Here is a 19,613-nt window from a genome sequence, read left to right on the forward strand (position 1 = left end):
TAGAGTTTCTATTTCTCCCGCACTGCTAATCCAAGACGAAGTCTTGGGATTTTTTTTTCCAGTTAATTTAGTGTGTGTAGGATAAGATGTCTCAACAAGAAGGCTTCAGCACAGTACGTCCTCCCCTATTCAACGGGGATGACTTTTCGTACTGGAAGAGGAGAATGGAGGTCTACATGAAGACAGACTACGACCAATGGATGAGCGTCACAAGGGCTTACAAAATTCCAATAGACAACTCCGGGAACATAGTAGACCCTGAAGACTGGACAAATGATATAAAGAAAAAGGCATCAATTGAAAACAAAGCCATCAATACTCTACACTGCGGACTAACACGAGAAGAACTGAACCGGGTCGGACCGCATCAAAACGCTAAGGAGCTTTGGGATAAACTAATCGAGCTGCACGAAGGAACAAGCGACGCGAAGGTAACAAAAAGAGATTTGCTGTTAAATAAAATTTTTAATATAAAAATGCAGGAAGGAGAAACGGCAAGTCAGCTCCACGCGAGGGTCAAAGATATCCTCAACGGTCTCCACGCGATAGGCCACCAAATGGAGAACCGAGACTTAATCAGGTACGCGTTAAATGCCTTTCTGCGAAACAATTTGTGGGCATCAATCGTAGATGCCTACAAAATTTCAAAAAATTTATCTAAATTAAAATTGGATGAACTCTTTTGTGAATTAGAACTTCATGAGCAAACTAACGCCGGGGTCGAGAAAGGTGTAGCTTTATTTGTAGGTTCCTCTAAAGAAAAGAAGAACAAGCCCGAATCTGAAGAAAATTCTGATCAAGACTCTGAAGACGAAGAACACCTGGTGAACCTGGTAAGGAAAATGTTCACCAGGAAAAAGAGAAGCTTCAGCAAACAGGATCTTCAGAAGATCAGTTCGCCAGCCGACTCAAGAAATGTCACATGTTTCGGATGTAACAAAAAGGGGCACTACAAGAACGAATGCCCAAGATTGAAACTTGACAAACCAAAGTCAACAAAGAAGAAAGCCCTCAAAGCAACATGGGACGATTCCTCCTCAGACGAATCGGAGGGAGAAAGGCAAAAGCACCAAAGTCACCTCGCGCTGATGGCTCGCGAAGCTGAAACGGAAGACGAATCAGAGGAATCGGAAGATGGGTCCGAACCCGAATCGAGCCACGAGTCCGCACTCGTTTCCGAAGGTTCCGAAGAGGTATACCTAAACTTAAATCGTAAATTCTTTAGAATTATCTCGTGTTTAAATAAAAAATTAGTTAAATTGGAAAATAAAAATAAATCGCTTCTTGAGGAAAATCAAAACCTCAAGGAACAATTAAAAAATTCGAATCCAACTCAAGATCGAACACTTGAGGAGGAGAATTTATCATTAAAAAATGAAATTAATAAGTTAAAAGAATTGTTGGAAAAATTCACAACAAGATCTAAAAATTTAGATTTAATTCTAAATAACCAAAAGGCATGCTATAATAAAACCGGACTTGGATATAAGTCAAACTCAAACAAAACCTTTAAATCATTATTAACCCAACACAAAGCAACTAAACAAGCTTGGGTCCCGAAAGCGTGCTTAACCACGCAAGTAGGACTTAATCAATTCTATATACCTAAAGATAAAATACATTATATAAACTTGAATAAATCAGATCAAAAACTAAAATATAAATCTAAATTAAAATCAAAATTCAAAACTCAACAAAATTTAGATTATCACCAAGTTGATTATAACTATAAAAAGAATCGACACAAACCCAAAATCTAAATTAATGGCCAATAATTCAGGGGGAGGCTCCAGAATAGCTGGCACCTCCAAAACTAACCTACCTGACAGGGTAACCCAAAACAAACTAACCCGGCAGGGTAATTAGGATTAGTTAAAGAGAGACCAAGTTTAACTTAACTCATGGTACTGGTGAAGTCTTTGGATGATAGTACGTTAGGGAAGCTTGGGCATCGCATGTCTAGAAAGATATGGTTTCGATCTGGTGCATTTGGCCAAGTGGAACTGACCGAAGCTACCCTTAAACGAATCCTAACCAGTTAGACCAAGATTTAGTACTAAGTTCCGTGGATAGGACTATTCGGAAAACCTCGAAAGGTTGGTTACTTCTAATGATGTCCTTGTGACTCACCAAGCTTAGAAGTTTATCCGAAGAATGCCTATTTGTGGAAACCAAAGCTAAGTCTGAATCTAACACAAGTTAAACCAAGAGTCTGTAATCAAACCAATTTCATCTCACAAAATCATAGGATTCCCTGATTGATAATATAGATCAGGTGAGATGAATAAGGGTTAAAATTAATTTTCAAAATTCTAATTATTTTCAAAATTTTATTTAAAAAAAAAAAAAACTTAAATCAAAATTTAATTTTAAACTTAAAAAATTAACTTCAAAATTTTAAAACTTAAATTAATTTCAAAATTTAATTTTAAACTTAAAAAATTAACTTCAAAATTTTAATTTTAAAACTTAAATTAATTTCAAAATTTAATTTTAAACTTAAAAAATTAACTTCAAAATTTTAAACCTAAATTAATTTCAAAATTTTAAACTCAAATTATTTTCAAACTTCAAAAATTAACTTCAAAATTTTAAAACTTAAATTAATTTCAAAATTTTAAAATTAAGATTTTTTTACTTAAATAATGATTGATTAAAAATTGATAAACTAAGACTAACATAAAAATCCTACTTGTTGTAGGAAACCAAGTGGATTTTGGACAGTGGTTGCTCCAAACATATGACTGGAGATCACACCAAGTTCACTCAATTAACCTACAAAAGCCTAGGAACAGTTGCCTTTGGAAACAACGGTAAACTCAAGGTAATTGGTATAGGTAATATTGAATTAAAAATAGATTTCATAATTACAAATGTTCTACTTGTTGAAAATTTTAAATACAATCTTCTGAGCATAAGTCAATTATGTGACACTAGGTATAAGGTAAAATTTCTATCCACAGAATGTTTGATCAAACATCTAGATAATCCAACTATAAGCCTAAAAGGTTTTAGAAAAGACAATATCTATGCCATTAACTTAACCACTTCTTCAGTCAAGTGTTATTTAACACAAAAAGAAGAAACCTGGCTATGGCATAGAAGAATGTCACACACACATTTCAGAAACATAAGTAAATTAAATGGTCTAGTTAGAGGCTTACCAAAATTACCTAACTTAGATTTAACAATATGTAATGCTTGTCAACAAGGCAAACAAACAAAATCTACCCACAAACCAATTAATGAGTCCCAAACCAACTAAGTCCTAGAACTTTTACACTTAGATTTATTTGACTCCCATGGGGTCAAATCAATAAATGGAAGTCTATACTGTTTAGTTATAATAGATGACTATTCTAGGTTCACTTGGGTCAAATTCTTAAAAAATAAAGATGAAACCTTTGAAATTTTTACAAATTTCTGCAAACAAATTGAAAATGAAAAAGGCATAAAAATTAAAAGAATCAAAAGTGATAATGGAGGAGAATTTAAAAATCATAATTTTGATAAATTTTGCCTTGAAAATGGCTACCATCATGAATTTTCTTGCCCTAAAACTCCCCAACAAAATGGAATTGTAGAAAGGAAAAATAAAACCTTACTTGAAGCATCGAGAACTATGCTAAATGAATACAACTTACCTAAATATTTTTTAGCGAAGCTATTAGTACACTGCTATGTACAAAACCGAACAACACTAAAAAAAAACACAATAAAATATTTTTGAAATATTTTACAACAAACAACCTAATATAAAATACTTTAAGGTATTTGGTTGCCCAGCCTTTATCCTAAATACTAGAGAACACTTAGGCAAATTCACTTCCAAAATAGAAAATGGAATTTTTCTAGGTTACTCTCTGAATAGTAGAGGCTACAGAATTTATAATAAAGTCACTTTAAGAATTGAGGAAACCACCAATGTAAAATTCAAAGAATCCAATCAAAACCTAGAACAAGCCCAACCTCAACTAGTTGACTCTGTTCACGAACATATCAATTCTGAGGGAATAAACCAAACCCAAAATCATGAAGAAGAAGAACAACTACAAGAAAGTCAACCTCCTAGAACCATAAGAGTCAACCCAAACCATCCTACTAATCAAATAATTGGTGACCCAGACCTGAGGGTCCAAACTAGGTCATCTTTCAGAAACCTAAGTCAAATCTCGTTAATCTCAAATATTGAACCCAAAACTGTAGCTGAATCTCTACTTGACCCAGACTGGGTCATAGCTATGCAAGAAGAATTAGCTCAATTTGAGCGCAATGAAGTTTGGGACCTAGTACCTCCACCTAACGATAAGAAAATAATAGAAACCAAATGGGTATTTAGAAACAAGTTAAGTGAAACTGGAGAAATTACTAGGAACAAGGCCAGGTTAGTTGCCAAAGGGTTCAGTCAAGTTGAAGGACTTGACTACGATGAAACTTATGCCCCGGTAGCTAGACTAGAGTCCATTAGAATGTTACTAAGCTATGCAGCCCATAAAGGATTCAAACTATACCAAATGGATGTCAAGTCTGCCTTTCTTAATGGATTGATAAAAGAAGAAGTTTATGTAGGTCAGCCACCAGGTTTTGAAAGCCTAGAACACCCTGATTATGTCTACAAATTAAAAAAGGCATTATATGGACTTAAACAGGCACCTAGGGCATGGTATGAAAGACTAACCTCTTACTTAACCTCTAAAGAGTTCAACAAAGGTCAAATTGACCCAACACTATTTGTGAAATCAATAAAAGAAGATATTTTTATAGCTCAAATTTATGTAGATGATATCATCTTTGGTTCAACAAACTCAGAGTTTTTAAACGAATTTACAAACCTAATGGAACACGAATTCGAAATGAGTTTGGTAGGAAAATTAACTTATTTTCTAGGGTTACAAGTCAAACAAACAAATGAAGGAAATTATATTTATCAACAAAAATATACTAAGGAATTACTTAGAAAATTTGGAATGGAAAATACTAAAGAAATAAAAACACCTATGGCCGTAAACACAATCCTAGATGATGATCCTAATGGAAAATCAGTAGACTTAAAACATTATCGGAGCGCAATAGGTAGTCTACTTTACCTAACTGCAAGCCGACCTGACATTTTATTTGTATGTGTGCTCGATACCAAACCTGTGCTAAAGAATCTCATTTGACTCAAGTCAAAAGAATCTTTAGATACCTCAAGGGAACCACAAATGTAGGAATTTGGTATCCTAGGACCAACAACTTTGAATTAATAGGATATTCTGACTCAGATTATGCCGGATGCAAATTAGACCGCAAAAGCACAAGTGGTGGATGCCAACTACTTGGTCCATCCCTTGTCAGCTGGTTTAGTAGAAAGCAACACTGTGTTGCACTATCTACAACTGAGTCAGAATACATAGCTATAAGCGAGTGTGTTGCACAAATATTATGGATGATGCATACTCTAAAAGATTTCAACTTAAATATCACAAATGTAAAAGTATTAATTGATAATATAAGTTCGATTAACTTAACCAAGAATCATGTACATCATTCAAGAACCAAACATATTGAAGTTAGGCATCACTTCATCAGGGATCATGTTACTAAAGGTGATATTGAACTCAAGTACATTGAGTCTAAATCAAATTTAGCTGACATTTTTACAAAACCACTCCCTGAGAGTGAATTTAGCAACTTACGACGACAATTAGGGATGTGCTCAATAGACTAGGAAATTTCAAAATACTTTCAAAAATGGTTTTATCAAATTATAGGTTAAACTTGGTTGTTTTCAAAACTTTCCATTTTTAGATTTTTCAAAAACAGTTTTGGCCTTAGACTAGTTTTGAATCCTTAGAAAGCATGTGCCATAGGTCTAGTTCTTGGGCATCTCACCAACACCTTAGGTTTACCTTGCTTGTGTTTGATAAACATAGAAAGGGGTGAGATGCATAGGCCAACTGTCTGGACTTAAGATGCTAATTTCAGTGCATCAACATAAGTCTGGACGTTAAATACAATTCAGATATTAATCAGATTAAAGTTCATCAGTCAAGTCAAACACTGACTGGTTGTAATTAACTTAATCTGACTAACCAAGTGAAAGCTACTATCTTCTGATAGTTAGTTAGTACCTAATTGGTTAGACAGCTGGTTAAAGTTATGTCAGGTTCAGGGGGAGGAATTAATTAAAAATTTTCCTTTATATAAAATATTTTAAATTTTGTTTGAAAAATGTTCTCTTAAAAATTTCTTAAACCTACTTTTGAAAACTAACTCTTATAAAAGTAAGTTGTTTTTAAGAATTGGGTTTTACTTTTTATTGAAAATTGATTTTGAAAATTAGATTTAACTTAGTTTTGAAAATTGTGGAAATTAGATTTTTCACAACTTAAGTTTACAAACTAAGCTTCTCAAAATCATTTTTCTTAATTTTGAAAATCAAAGTTTAAAAATCAATTTTCAAAATCAACTTGCTTAAAATTGTGAAAATTTTTTAAATCAACTCAAAATTGTTTCTTTTAAATCACAAACTTTTTATCCATTTTTCCTAGTTTTTGAAAACTCAACTTTTCGAGTATTTTAAACAATGGTTTTGAAACTAGTACTTTTGAACTTTAAAATTTTGATTTTTGAAAATTAGATCTAATTATTTTACTTTATCAAAATTAGTTCTACCAAACTCCTTTGAAAACTAAAAGTAAAGTTCAAAATCAATATTTACAAACTGAAATTTGATTTGCAAAAACTCAAGTGTTAAAAATTATGAAAGTTAGATCACTGTCAAAACTTAAGTTTTAAATTAAATCGTTTACAAACTTAGTGTTGAAAAATAAATTTTTCAAACTTAGTTTTGGAATTCTGGTTTTTGAAAACTTGTGTTTGAAAATGAAAACTTAGCTAGCTTTCTAAAAGCTAAAAGCTAATGCTTTAAACAAATTTTCAAAAGCTTAAACTCCCCCAAGTCAACTTGACTATTTTTTAACTTGCTGTTAAAAATTGTACTTTTATCAGTATCTTTGAATTTTTGAACTAAACCTTTTATTACTCTACACTATGCTTGTTTACCCCTACTTACTTTTTGATGAATGCCAAAGGGGGAGAAGGGTTAGGTGGTTAAGTTAGCTAAACCAATTTGAAAACACAAACTGACTTTAAAACCACACAAATGCATGTTGTTTCGTACATATGCTTTCACTAACTTAACCAGGTTGTCATTCCATCAAAAAGGAGGAGATTGTTGGTGCGGGTAGTACTAACGATCTAACCCAGGTTTTGATGAATGACAAATAGGTTAAGTTAGTTGTGTTGTTGTCTGACACTTTGATCAAGTGTGCAGGAAAAGTCCAGCTAGGTCGACGGGCTGACCGGATAGCTGGCGAGAAGTCCAAGCGGGTCGACGGGCTGACCGGACGCTTGGCGAGAAGTCCAGCTAGGTCGACGGGCTGACCGGATAGCTGGCGAGAAGTCCAAGCGGGTCGACGGGCTGACCGGACGCTTGGCGAGAAGTCCAGATGGGTCGACGGGCTGACCGGACGTCTGGCAGGTAAGTGAGGTAAGTCACTGGAGGGGAGTGACTGTGAGGACGCGTTCCCGGGAAGGGGACATTAGGCGTCGATCCGGCTTAGATCCATTTCGGATATCTAAGTCGAGATCGTGACTAGATTCCGGTCTCGGAAAGACGGAATCTAAGTCATACTCTTGATGCTAATTTATTACTTAGCGTATCTGTAAAAATGTGCTAATAAACTGTGCTGCAGGGTTTATTTGCCTCGGACTAACACTGTTTGCAGGTAGGAAACAGTGGGGATCCGGGCGCCCGGAGGCAAATTTTATCCCCAGGACGACGTTGACACTTGGAGCATGCTGGTTGGGAGTGTTCGTCACACTCGTGCGCCGGAAGGATCCAGCGCCGAGCAAGATATAAAAGAAGCCCCAGGCAGGAGCTTCAATATATCAGTCTTCTGAGAACTCTGAGTCCAGTCACTCTGCTGCTCTGCGCTCCAACAACGTTCACAAAGCTCCGACGACTCACTCCGGCTCTCTTTTTAATTCATTGTTTGTCGGTTAGCTTTGTTTTCTTTCTTTTCATTAGCAATATTTGCACGTAAATTGTAATTATCCGAATTGCTAGTGAATTGCCCAACGAAAGTACTCAAGGAGTACGGGCCTTTGAGTAGGAGTCGTCACAGGCTCCGAACGAAGTAAAAATCAATAGTGTTCATCTCTTTACTTCTTTACTTTTCCGCTGCGTCTTAACTCGAGATTTTCGAATCGATATTCACCCCCCCCTCTATTGAATCTAACGGTCTTACAGCTTTCCCTATAATCGGTCAACATTAAATCCATTTGAATTTGATGAAACTAAGTCTCATTTTGATACATTCACTTGTATCATGAACTTAGTTCATTATCATAACATCTCACTTGTGTGTAATATATCTCAATACACACAAGTCATCATATGACCTTTATGAGATGTATAATAGGTTTTCTCTAAACTAAGGGATCATGCATCTCTAATTAAGCATTTAAACTTAATTATCCTACCTAGGATGTTAATTAATGTCATTATCCTTAATTTCAAGAAATTTAAAGTTTATGAATGTAAATGATTATGACATATATCAATTGCATACTTTCAAAAGAAAAACTATCATAACCTAATGATACATGTATGACATGACATGTATCAAATATTTTGGTAAGATATAATATTTGTGTATGTCATGTTGTCATGGCATGTTATATAGCACACAAAGCATGACATTTATGGCACAAAGAATATATCTAGATTTTCTATATAAGTGTTATCAACTAATTACTATGCCAAATACACGATTTGACATAGGTGACCGATCTCCCTCAAATGTGTCAAAAGTCCCAAACATGGAACACTTTTGAATTCTATTCTATTTGTGCCAGTTTGATCAATCTCAAAACCTCAAATTCTTATTAGCACACTAGAAAATATTCCAAGATAGGATTAAACCATTCTCAAGATTTAAATTAGAAATCTCATTCCCAAGATATCACAATACATTAAAAATGCCCTAAAGTGTCAACTTTGCTATAATTTGGTTCACTAGCCTTCCAATTAGGGTTAACACACCTTATATCCACCTAGTATTAAGAGATCATACTCTTAGGAACCCAATACCTATTTGAGTTCCTTGGCTATATTGGTATTTGCTATGGATAATCTCCCTAGATACCTTTCTAATGACTTTCTTAGACTTCTTGAAAGTCTTAGTCATATCAGTCTCCTCAAGATCAATACTAGGGATAACATCCCTTGTAACCTTGACTTGACTCCTAGACCTAGGGTTAGTTTCATAACTATATGGAACTCTATGGTATGAAGTTATATTTTCCTTGGACATAAGTTTGTATCTCAAACCTTTCTTGCCCTTAGATGACTTTTGTCTATTTAAGCCTAGATCTTGTTTCTTTGACCCTATAAACATATTTTCCATCTTTCTAAGAGTCTTTTCTAGTTTATTAAGTCTTGACCTCAAGATTTGATTTTCAATCCTTAAATCGTCAAATTTTGATTTTTTTTCATTATTGCCTTGGATATTTCTTTTTTTAGGCTTATGATTCTTGCTTAGATTATTTTCTACGTTTCTATCCTTAGATAAAGTTGTTCCAGCACAATATGATCTATAATTATTTTTAGAATTATCATGCTTCCTATTTTCATGATAACAAGCGTTAAAATCATAAAACTTATTTCTAACATGTATTTTATCATGATGTGAAGGATTAATATTATTAAATAATACATTGGAAACTCCCCCTAAGTTTGTGCTTCCTCCTTTGCTTTTATTTTGATGTGTCCCTTTTGGACATTGATTCTGGTAATATTCTCTTTGGTTGTATGTGAATCACATAATGTTCTCTTTGCTTTTGCATATCAATCCACCTCCTTTAGCTTCTCCCTCACCTTAAGTGTCAACTTAGTCATTTTCTTAATCAATTTAGGACATTTACTCTTATAGTGTCCTTTCTCCCCATACTCAAAGCATATTATATGATCTTTATCTTTATGAATTGAGTTTGGGGTGACACATGTTAGGATCGGTTGAGCTAGAGGTGGGGGGGGGGGGGGGGGGGGGGGAATGGCTCACTTCGTTTTCTTAATCAATTTACTCTTTCGCAGCGGACACTTAAAGGCAATGCTAACTCTTGTATTTACTTGGTATCCACCTCCTCAAGGAGGTGACTAGTCCAAGGATCCACACCACTCACCACTCTTCCACTATCAAAACCCTCCTTCTCGAAACCACACCGAAGGTGGAGAAACCTTACAAGATTACAACTCACCCTCTCCAATGTAAAGATCACAAACACTACAATGAAGAAGAAAAGAAGATTACAAACTTTAACCGGCTTCTTCTTTGCATGTGAGACTTCAGAAATTCACAGAGAGGAGAGCTTGAATACTTTTCAAATCTTGATCACTTGAGGAATTTATGAAACCTTGGAGAGCAATGGAACAGTATATTTTTCATGGATAATCTATTTTCTTTTTCTTCCACACTTTTAAACATCGAGAAAACTAGCCGTTTCTCACGTAGCCGTCACCATGAATCGATTGGGCTTGTATTCCAATCGATTCAAAGGTATCCGTTGAGTGTTGTCACGTTAAGATCAACGGTGTAGATCATCTGATTTGAACCTTAATCGATTGGGATTTTGCCTTGATCGATTCAGACATGCAGTGCTTTATCGCAGAATAGCAGAGCCTCTTTGAATCGATCGGCCGATCGATTCAATACCTTGAATCGATCGGCTAATCGATTCAGAAGGAATTTGTGCTTCACACAGATCGTTCACCAATCGATCGGCCAATCGATTCAATACTTTGAATCGATCTGCTGATTGATTCAGGAGGAATTTGTGCTTCGCACAGATCGTTCACCGATCGATCGGTTGATCGATTCAATACTTTGAATCGATCAACTGATCGATTCAGGATGATTCTGTGCTTTGCACATAACCTTACTGATCGATCAGTCGATCGATTGACTTCCCTTCAATCGATCGGCTGATCGATTCAGAGGCATTCTGCCTCACAGTTATGTCTGAATCGATTTACAAATACAGTGGGGTTAACACACATCTAATCTTCTGACTTGCAGGAGCTTCTCTTGCCAAGTATCCAGTCCCTGACCTTCTTAGACTTCTCTTGCCTTGCATCTGGTCTTCTGACCTGCAAGAACTTCCTTTTGCCAAGAATCCAGTCCTCGACCTTCTTGGACTTCTCTTGCATCTGGTCTTCCGACCTGCAAGAACCTTCTCCTGCAAACTCATAATGCATGTTAAATCCAACGTATTAACCTAAACTTAAATAATTGTCAATACATTGAAACTTCTAGGGCATGATTGCACCAATAATCTCGCCCTTTTTGATGTTTGACAATCTATTTAAGTTTAGGCTAATTTCCAACATACCATAATAATACAATGATAAATAGTGATTGCAACTACACTGAAAATCATCTGAATTAAACATAAGCAGTAAGCAAGTAGGCTTGAATTTTAATTTAAATTTGATTAAGCATGAACTTCAACATATATCTCCCCCTTTGTCAAATATCAAAAAAATAAACACCCCCTCAAAATGTGCACTAAACAAAACACAATCAGTCTAAGGGGTACTCCCCATAAAACACACAGATATCAACATAATATAACAACGGTGATCGTAGAAACAAAATAAAAGGTAGAACAAGTAGCATAGTATATATCCAAAATAAAATAGAGTTCACAGAGGGACTCCATAACAACAATCCACATAACGGACAATAACACGTCAGAAAGGAACATAAAACTGAATAAGATCATCGCCCGAAGGAGGGGGATCAGCAGCAGCAGGAGGAGCAGACGTAGTAGCTAGAGCAGGAACCGCCGCAGAGTCAACACCAGCAGCATCCTCAGCATGGGGAATGGGAGCAGTGGATGGAACAGATTGAGATGGATGACCCGTCACCCAGGAGCTCACTAAATCCTCTAACGTATCCATAGTCGCCTGCATCGAAGTCTGTCGATGGACCATGGTATCCATCGTGGAACGCAGGTCGGCTACCTCCATGGTCAGCTCCTCCAGGCGAGTGTCGACAGCTCCTCGAATGTTGGAGAGCCTGGCTCGGGGATATCCTCCTCAGCATCATCCTCCGCAGGAACCAATGCTTGTGCATCCCCCCTACGGCGAGCCCTCGGTCCCTCACCAAAAGCACGTCCATCGCGCCATCGAACTCCCGCTGGAAGAAATCCGAGAATAAGCCACAGTCATGGGCTCCAGCCATCCCCGGGAGACATCTATCTTCATGGACTCCAGCCAATCTGTGATAAGATGCCCGAAAGGCATGTGGACCGTCTACTACACTGGCTGGGTAAATTGAATGATGCAATGAAAGATGTTTAGAGCGATGTTGATGTCAAGGGAATGACGAATGGCATATAGGGCAAACATGTGAGGGGGTCGCAGAGCGGCTAAGGCACGAGAAACAATGGGAAAAAGGCAGTTAATGATCACCTTAAACAAGGCGGCATTCTCAGTCGATAACTCAAGCGAAGACAATTTAGTGATTTGAGCATTTGCCCCATCCGGACGAGGACGACCAAAAAGGAACTGATGCATGGATGCAATGCTGATATGCCCAAAAGGTGGAGGCAACTCATTGGGAAGAGTGGGATAAAAGACAAAATCATTGTTGGATGGTAGACAATCGAGAAAAGATCGAAGAATCTCATAAGAGAAGTCCAAGCTCCGTTTTGCAACGCGAGTGCGATAATTTACACCATCAGAAGTGTGCAAATTATTATAGAATTTGAAAACAAGATTTACATTGACATCCCTCTCACAGGTTAACAATGAGTCAAGCTTATAGTGTCTGAACCGGTTATAGGTATCAAAACAAGAGTCCCTATAGAATTTAAGATCAACAGACCTAGGGGTAATGAGCTTGAAGGTGTGTTTTCTAAAGGACTGCTGCAAGGCAGCATTAGGGAACCGCGGATTAGTAGGAGGTTGAGGACGGGATTGTGGTCTAGAAGAACCCTCACCTGACTCTCCAACCTTCTGTTTCTTTCTAAAGGATGGGAAAACAATGCACAAGATGGAATAACGTGATGGAGCAGAATGCAAAGAAAAGAAGAGAAAAGAAACTGTCGTGCACATGATGCATGAACGAAATGCACAAAAAAAATAGCAAAATTAGCCACAATCAACTGACAAAAACAAGATAGAGAGGAGAAGAAAGAAAAAGAATGGAGGAGTTACCTAGGGTTAGGGTTCGGCATATTGAGCTCCGCGACGAGGAGACAAGGGACAGACTGCGAGCCCCTTGTCACCGAGAGAAGAGGAACGGAAGTCGGAGAAGAAAAGGAGGGCACTCGGTGCCGGAGAAGCCCGTCGGAGAAGACGGCGGACGAGGTGGGAGGAGCATCGAAGAAATCACCTAAGCGCTAGAGGGAAAGAGTCGGGAGAGAAAGAAAGTTGGAGTGAGAGAAGACTTAGGTCAATCCGAGAGTTAAGAAGGGTTTTAAATTCCCAATCGATCTACCGATCGATTAAGAGCAGGTGAATCGATCGGTCGATCGATTCATGAAGCTTCTGTGAAAATTGGGATATGCATCTCAATCGATCTAACGATCAATTCAAATGGGATGAATCGATCCATTGATCGATTAAAATGCCTTCTGTGAAAATCGAAAGAGCGTCCCAATCGATCCATTGATCGATTGACCCTCTCTGAATCGATCCATCGATCGATTCAACTTCTCTGAATCGATCCATTGATTGATTCAGATGCTTTCTGAAGTGAAATGCGAGCCTCCCAATCGATCTATCGATCGATTGGGAAGTCTGATATTACTGCACTTTTGAAAAGCTTTTCAGATCCAAGTTTTGGAAATGCACAAATAATTGTACACTCCTCTAAAAATCATGAAACTTTGTGTAGACACTATATATGTCCCATATTATCAACGAAAAATAAAGTTTAACCAAAAATTAACTCTTCTTAGTGAAGACTTACACAAAATCAAAGGTTGTGGAAATCTTCAATAATTTGAGTAAGTCCTTATCTAATTGTTCAATGATATATCGCATCCAAACACACATGTCAACCAGGATTTTAAAAACAAGTTTTATACATATTGTAATTTTAAAATTTCCAATCATAATCGTAGGGCAAAGTGCACATGATTTGTACACTTGCTTTCCCTATGATTGGACAAATGAATATTTCATATGAAAACCATTTTTCTTGACCAAAATAATGCATCATAACAAGCATTATGACCAAGATAAATGTCCCTAACCTCTCACCCCCCATCTAAATCACATTAAGAGGACAATCCTATGTTTTTATGAGAGGCAAAACTTAAGGTGAAGAAAAGCCTAAAGTGCTTTACCTGTAAAGTGATCATGGAGGATGTGATTTAATCAATACAACACATTCCCAATTCCCTTCTAAGAAAGCTAAATTCAGCTTCGGGAAGAGGTTTAGTGAAGATATTGGGTAAGTTTGATTTTGATCCAACATAATTTAAAATGATATCACCTCGAGTTACATGATCACGAATAAAATGATGTTTAACCTCTATGTGTTTCGTTCTTGAATGATGAACAAGATTTTTGGTCAAGTTAATTGTACTCACATTATCACAAAGAACTTGAACATTGTTATAGGTAAGTTTATAGTCCTCTAGAGTATGAGTCATCCACAATAATTGTGAGACACGCTCTCCCATGGCAATATATTCCGCTTCGGTTGTGGAGAGAGCTACACAATGTTGTTTTCTACTTGACCAACTTACTAAAGAATATCCTATAAATTGACAACTACCACTAGTACTTTTGCGATTCAATTTGCATCCGGCATAATCAGAATCGGTATAGCCCACTAGGTCAAAAGTTTCGGTTCTAGGATACCAAAGACCAACATTTTGAGTCCCCTTGAGATAACGAAGAATTCGCTTAACGGCACTCAAATGTGACTCCTTAGCACAAGATTGATACCGTGCACATATATCTACGGCAAAAAGTCTGTCGGGTCTACTAGCCGTAAGATAGAGAAAACTCCCTATAGCACTATGATACACCTTGGAGTCAACTTCTTTCCCCTCAACATCTTTATCCAATTTAGTACTAGTGGCCATGGAAGTAGATATTTCCTTTGCATTTTCCATTCCAAATTTCTTAAATAGCTCTTTGACATATTTAGATTGATGAATGTAAATGCCTTCTTTTGTTTGCTTAATTTGTAACCCTAGGAAAAATGTCAATTTACCAACCAAACTAATTTCAAATTCACTCTCCATGTGATTAATGAATTCATTTAAATAATCTTTATTTATAGAACCACAAATAATGTCATCTACATATACTTGGGCCACAAATATATCATTACCACTATTTTTCAAGAATAAAGAGGGATCAATTTTTCCTCTATGAAACCCTTTTGATACTAGAAATGTTGACAATCGTTCATACCAAGCCCGGGGAGCTTGTTTTAGCCCATATAAGGCTTTTTTAAGTTTATATACATGATTTGGACACTCCAAATTTTCAAACCCCGGTGGTTGCTCAATATATACCTCTTCTTTTATAACACCATTCAAAAATGTTGATTTTACATCCATTTGGTACAATTTGAACCCCTTGTGGGCGGCAAATACCAACATCATCCTAATTGACTCTAATCTTGCTACGGATGCATAAATTTCATCATAGTCTAACCCTTCTACTTGATTGAAACACCTAGCAACCAATCTAGCTTTCTTTCTCACAACTATCCCCTTATCATCAAGTTTATTTCTAAAGACCCATTTAGTATCAATAATCGATTTGTTTGTAGGCCTAGGAACTAAATCTCAAACTTGACTTCTCTCAAATTGAGATAGTTCATCTTACATTGCTAAAATCCAATCGGGATCAAACAAGGCATCATCAATGGTTTTTGGTTCTATTTGAGATATCAAGGCGACTTGGCTTCCTTCATTCCTAAAGTAAGATCGAGTTCTTGTTGGAGTGTATACTAAAAGCCTAGCTTTTGTAAATATTTATTTGTTAAAATAAAAGAATCACATTGGTCAAAATCTACATTTATTTATTAAATGTAATTGTTCAATTAATTTATATAGTAGACAACATGGAGTGTGGTGCCACACTCAGAAGATCAAGTTGTCGGTTCTCTATAAATTATAAACAATTGCTCGTGACTAAGATAGAAAGAAACAAACTATCAGTATAGTCGTAGTGTAATTAAGTATTAGTTTATCTTGACTAATAAATTACACTGATACACTTTAAGTGTATTGAGTAGGATCATTTAGGTATGGTCTTTTTGTACTGACTTAGTAAAAGAACTAGACCTTAATTATTATGGAAGTGTGTGCTCTTAATCCTAATATAATAACAAGCACATATATTTAATATTTATTTCTTTAACTTATCAAAGGGTGAGGTTTAGCTCGATAAATCAATATGCACGATAAGTTGGGAAATGATATTACTTATAGTGTGTGTTGTTGATTATAGAAGGAATCTGTGTCCTAGTTATCTAGGTTGAGAATGTCCCTAAGAGGAGCTCATAAGGATTGCCATGTTAAACCCTACAGGTGGACCTAGTCCGACATGATAATAAAGTTGAGTGGTACTACTCTTGTTGCTAGATATTAATTAAGTTGTCAGTAACTTACTTAATTAGTGGGCATTCGTAATCTTAAACACAGGGAGACTAACACACTCATGATAAGAAGGAGCCCATAATGTAATTTGGGATTGGTGCGGTAGTGCGGTAATAACTCTCTAGTGGAATGAGTTATTATCGATGAACTTGAGTTGTGTGTTCGGGGCGAACACGGGATACTCAAGCTCATCGGAAGGCCAAAACCAATTTCTCCTCTAGGTCCCTGTCGTAGCCTCATTATAGCCTCAAATTCATCCAAATGTAAGGCTCTTCTTGGTGTCCAAGAAGTGGGCCGGTCCAATGCTTGGTGACCAAGCAAGGGTCGACCACATCCTCTCCTATAGGGGTCGACCCTTTGCTTGGTGACCAAGCATGAAGGGGCCGACCACAATAATTCAAAAAGGGAGGGTTGTTTTAAATATTTAAAATCTTCTCTTTGTAGAAAACTATAAGTTTTAAAAGAGAGATTTTAATTTTCAAAACTTTCCTTATTTGAATTAAGCCACATGTTTAAATAGAGAGTTTAAAAGATTTTAAAACTTTTCCTTTTTAACCATCCTCATGGTTTAAGAAAAAAAGGAAAAGAAGTTTTAAAATTTAAATTTTCTTGTTAAAAAAGGAAATTTTATAAGAGAAGTTTTAAATTTTAAAACATGGTTTTAATTTTTAGAACTTTCCTTTTTTAACTCTTACTTTAGGAAAGAGAGCTTGTAAAATTTTATAAGAATTTTTCTTGTAAAATTTTATATAAAAATTATTTATTTCTTTCTCTTGTGGGGGCCGACCAACCTTGCTTGGTGCCCAAGCAAGGTGGCCGGCCATATTAAAATAATAAAATCATCATCCAATTAATTTTGGTGATTGATTCAATCAAGAGGAAAGAAAAGGAAAAATAAAAGGGAAAAGGAAAAACTCTTGGATGATTTTATTTTTTGTAAAAAGTTTTTCCTTATTTGCCTTGGGCAAGTAATATAAAAGAAGGGGTGAGGGGGCTTCATGAGACACAACTCTTATTCTTTTGCTTGGGTGATCTCTTGGTGGTCGGCCCTCTCCCTTCTCCCTTTCCCTTTGCTCTCTTCTCCTTGGTGGTGGTGGTGGCCGAATTCTAGAGGAAGAGGAAGGACTCTTTTGGGTGGTGTTCATCTTGGAGGATCATCGCCCACACGACGTCCAAGGCGAGGCGAGGAATACGACAGAAGATCTCGAGGTCATTAGCTTACAAAGAGAAGGTATAAATAGTAGTTTTCTTCCGCATCATACTAGTTATTTTCATTGTAAGAATTCTAAATACAAGAGGCAATTAGATCTAGTTTAATCGAATTCATTTTTTCGATTTTGTGTTTTCTTCTTTTTCGAATTTGTGATTCGATTGTTCTTTTTTGTAAACCTAGAGTTATTTAAGGAAATAAATATTAGCTTTCTTTAAAAGGCTTTGCCTAGGCGGTGGTGGTTGCTCCCATATCCAAGAAGGCCATGTGCCTCGCCATGCAGTCTTGGAAGCCAATTTTGGAAATTAATATTTATAGAATTAATAACTTAGGTAGATTTGAATCAATAGTGTTAAGTTCCGCTTGCGATTCAAATCTAAACCATTAAAAACAGATAAGTTAAATTTGGAATCAATGATGTTAAGTTTCATCTACGATTCCTTATTTAACTTCTAAAGAACACAATAGGTTATTTAAGGAAAGGTTCGACACTTGTACAAAAAATTTTGTACAGTGAACCGATACATTTTCCTAGGATTAACCAACAATTGGTATCAGAGCTAGGGTTTGTCTCTGTGTGTTTAGAATTCAAATAGGTTATGCACATGTCATACATAATTTAGGTAGGAAAATAGTAGGATGTGCTAACTCTTTGGTTGCAGGCTCCAACTATTATGGCTTATTGATATTGTGTGTGATTGGACCCTTGGACATGTCAAGGGCATTATTTGTATGCATGATTGTATGTATAAAAATACAGCAGGAGCTGTATTATTTTTTAGAATTTTATTTTTGTTCGATCTAGAATACCTGTACATTCCCTCGTGGAATATAGGATCGATATATGTAAAATTCTATTTTTGTTGCGGATCAGATTCTTGCGAGGCGTGGTACTTTTGGAGCACCAGAGGCGCAGCGGAATAAGAAGCAAGAAGGATGCGACAACTCGACCCGATGAGCGTGGCTAAAGATGGCAGCAGCTAGGGTTGGAGCATACTGAAGACAGTGATGGAAAAGGTCATAATAGTTGGAAAATTAATTTCCAAATTTATTGCTTTTATTTACTATGATGTTTATATACATGTGATGTATGCTAGGATAGGTTAAAAATCCTCATTTTTAAATAACTAAGTGGAAGAGGGATTTTAATAAATCCCATGGTCTCTATTACTGGTTTGTAAGTGATACAACAAGCCTGCGTGTTGGCTCTGAGTGCCTCCCTCTACAACAGCTGGATTTGTTGCAGATCACTAGATCAAACTTCCTTTTATGGATGGTTATAGGAAATTATTTAAGAGCGTGCGATCTTCTCCAACTGAAGGGGCACAATCCTATTTAATGGACTTAGTATCAAGTAATGGTATACACTTAGATGCATTCAATAGTATCCTCCCCAACGGAGTCACTGCTATTGTTTTGTGTGACCAAAGTGAAACCAACTATTAATTTTATTTGTCATAAAGTTAGGATGACAAGATAATAAAATTAATGGGTCACACCCTCCTCATACAAATGATGAATTTGTATACGTCCACACTAACGTGGCATGCAATATTCATGGTGATTTGAGGTGTTGGTTAATTTAAAATAGTATTGTTTGAGGAATCAATATTATTCTAAATTTAGAGTCTTGACCAAAGTTTATTTTTGTGATTCGTAGGATGACTTTTAACCCACTAGCCATTATACTGAAAGAGAACAAACTTATTGGTCCCAACTATAT

The sequence above is a fragment of the Zingiber officinale genome, chromosome 7A, assembly GCF_018446385.1.
Source record: "Zingiber officinale cultivar Zhangliang chromosome 7A, Zo_v1.1, whole genome shotgun sequence".
Taxonomy (NCBI): Eukaryota; Viridiplantae; Streptophyta; class Magnoliopsida; order Zingiberales; family Zingiberaceae; genus Zingiber; species Zingiber officinale.